At 39.1% G+C, this 3283-nt stretch overlaps 1 pseudogene; it reads left to right on the forward strand.

Moving 5' to 3' along the window:
* LOC129688071 (protein SET-like) overlaps nucleotides 1-1824 on the forward strand; it is a 21349-nt pseudogene extending 19525 nt beyond the window's left edge.
* The last annotated feature ends 1459 nt before the right edge of the window (nucleotides 1825-3283 follow it).

Below are 3283 nucleotides of genomic sequence, written 5' to 3' on the forward strand. Positions count from 1 at the left end.
GATGATGATGATGATGATGATGATGATGATGATGATGATGATGATGATGAAGAAGAAGGATTGGACTATATTGATGAAGAAGGGGATGAGGTGAAGGTGAAGAAGATGAAGATGATGATGAAGGGGAGGAAGGAGAGGAGGATGATGGAGAGGATGACTAGCACAGAAGACTGTTGGATTCCAACTTTCTTTTTTTATTTTCTTTTTATTTTTTATTTTTTTTGCCTTTATTTTTTTATTTATATTTGTTTTTTTTATATTAATTACACTTTATTCATTTTGTATCTCCCCCATAAGCCCCTCCCTTCTCCCCTGCCGATCCCACCCTTCCTCCCCTTTCTGCATGCATGCCACTCCCCAAGTCCACTGATAGGGGAGGTTCTCCTCTTCTTTCTGATCTTAGTCTATCAGTTCTCATCAAAAGTGGCTGCATTGTCCTCTACTGTGGCCTGGTAAGGCTGCTCCCCCCTTAGGGGGAAGTGATCAACGAGCAGGCCAATCAGATTATGTCAGAGGCAGTCCCTCTTCCCATTACTATGTAACCCACTTGGACACTGAACTGCCATGGGCTACACCTGTGCAGGGGTTCCAACTGATGGGCAGAGTGAATGGAATTCTTTTTATTTTTTAAAATTTTCTCCAGTCCCTGGGAGCAAGTTGCAGTCATTTTCCTTCCCCTTACACTTGTGCTCAGTTGCCCTGTTTTGAGGTCTCTCTTAACACCATGGTTTTCAACTTATTTTGGGGAAAATAACCTTGAGCAAAATACAACAGGAAAAGAATCTTCTCTGTTCATTTTTATCCTTTCTTGTCTCAAAAACTGTGGATTCAATACCAACATTCTTCTCTGTGAGAAAAAAAAGCAGCTCTCTAGTTTCCCAGGCTCTCTGAGGCTGGAGGGCATGAGGCCCCTGTGTAGTGGTGCATAGAATTCTAGCCTTTTTCCTTTCCCTGTATATTGGGCTCAGAGATTACACTGTGTCTCTATGTGAATACAGACAGTTAGCATTTACCAACATGCATCTGTCTACTTTCTCTTGTTTAATAAAAATAAAAAAGAAAAAGAAAAAGGGGGGGTTATAGAAGGTCAGCAAAGGGTAGGTTTGAGGTGCCTGGGGGTTTGGCATGTTTAATTGTGATGTTTAACGGACATCCTTCCAGTTTAAGGTGACACTTTTAAAATAAAATTCCCTCCTACCGATGACTTGAGCCCTGCCACTCAATGGGAGAATCCACAGAATCTGTAGGGTTTTATTTGGATTTGACGTTCTCTGTTGTAACCTTATTTTTAATTTTTAATTTTTTCTTTGTTTTCACTGGAAGGAAAAGATGCTCATTTTAAATGTTAATGTGTACAAGTTACTTTGTTACAATAAAACCAATGTGTACACACACATACACACACAAAAAAAAAAAAAAAAGAAGAGGGAGAAAACAGTGAACATGAGTGAACATGACAGGAATTTATCACATAGGACCTGTGAAAGGCTCTACCCAGCAGGGTAGGAAATAAGATGCTGAGATTCATAGCCAACCTTTGGGCAGAGTGCGGGGAGTCTTATGAGAGAACAGGGAAGTAGAAAGAGCTGGAGAGGACAGGAGCTCCAGAACCAAAACAAAACCAAAGCAACAGAGCAACAGAACCAAAATATCTAGGCCCAGGAGTCTTTTCTGATACTGATACTCCAGTTACAGCAAATGCAGCAAAGATGTAAAATGAAACCTGATGCACAGAAACTGCTAGAGGAAAACACAGGAATTACACTACCTGATGCAGGTGTGGGAAAGAACGTCTTAAATGCCACTCCATTCATCAAAGAATGAAGACAACTGATCAGTGGGATTTCATAAAATAAAAACAAAACGGACAGACAAACTTTTGCATGGCCAGAGAAACAATCAGTTGGATGAAGAAGAAGCTCATGGATTGGAAAAGAATCTTTTTCTTCTATACATCTGGCATAAAGGATCCACATAAATTATTTGATTAAATTATCGGATTCACAAAGGGCACATGGGATTGGGTCAGAAATATTATTTAGGAGGTCATCTGGTAGATGTACAACATACTAAATTACAAGAAAAAAATTAATCCAGGACTGTGAGCACCTGTCTATTTGTAGACCATGAGCCAGTGTGCAAATGGGTCTCATCCACCCGACAAAAAAGCAAAATGAGAGTTGAGTAAAACTCAAAAGTGGCCCCTGAATTTTGCCTTTTCTTTTATAAGATATCCTAGAAGATTTTTTTAAGAATTGAATTTATTTTGATCCTATGTAGAGAAGAGCAGAATAAGAGAAATAATGTCATTCCTGTGGGTTACAAACCCTTCCTAATCACAGTACAGGGAAGGGTGTGACAATGGGTTTGCCTAAGTACCAGTCAGCTACTAATGAGAGGGAGGGGGCAAAGCAGGAAAGTGGAAAGGTGGATATAGTAGCATATCATATTAAAATCCTGTGTCTAGGAGACATTGGAAGGTAGGGAGGAAGGGAGAGATAAAGTGATGCATGGTTGGAGGGAGGGAGGGTATGTGGAAGGGATATTGCTTTTCAGTTTTGTTTTCACTGTTGGTTGAACATAGAGCCTGGTATATGCTACTCCAGCACCCCACTACAGAGCTAAACCCAGCCCACATTCTTTGTTTTATTTGAATTACAGTCTCAATAAATTGTTGAAGATGGCCTTTAACTTACTTTGTAGCTTAGTCTCCCATCTCTAAGGGAGCTATAACTATAGGCTGGGAATAGCAGACCTGGCTTAAAATTGAAGATACATTTGTGAATGAGATGCACAGGTCCATTACTTTCTGTAGACCACTCTGAAATTAACATGATGATAAGTTGCCGCTGGAGAAAACGGTTTGTGTATAGTCAATGTAAGTATTTATAATGATATAAATGTCTGACTACAGTGAATTTTATGTCTCTTAAAACCTTGGGAGGGGTCATTTGACTTAAATGTCTTTAAACACTCAGATAATAAATAAAACTCTAGAATTGTATTTTTTTAAAGCTTTTCAAGTGCCTTGAGACTTGGATACACTCCCTGTGTCGCTGAATAAAGGATTTGTGAGGCTCTATGAAAGAGTTTAGCTCCCTTTCCTTAAATTTGTGTTATCGATGCTATCAGATATTACAGTGAAGCATGCTTAGGTTCGATTCTGTGTGTTAGGTGAAGGTCTCACTGGAAAATAAACCCATGTTCATTAAGACAAAGAATTCAAAGACTTTCCTTCATAGGCCCAATGACAGTATATGATCAAATTAAATTAATTTCAAAT

Source organism: Psammomys obesus, unplaced genomic scaffold (genome assembly GCF_907164565.1).
Source record: "Psammomys obesus unplaced genomic scaffold, mPsaObe1.curated_primary_1811, whole genome shotgun sequence".
In the NCBI taxonomy this organism is placed as follows: Eukaryota; Metazoa; Chordata; class Mammalia; order Rodentia; family Muridae; genus Psammomys; species Psammomys obesus.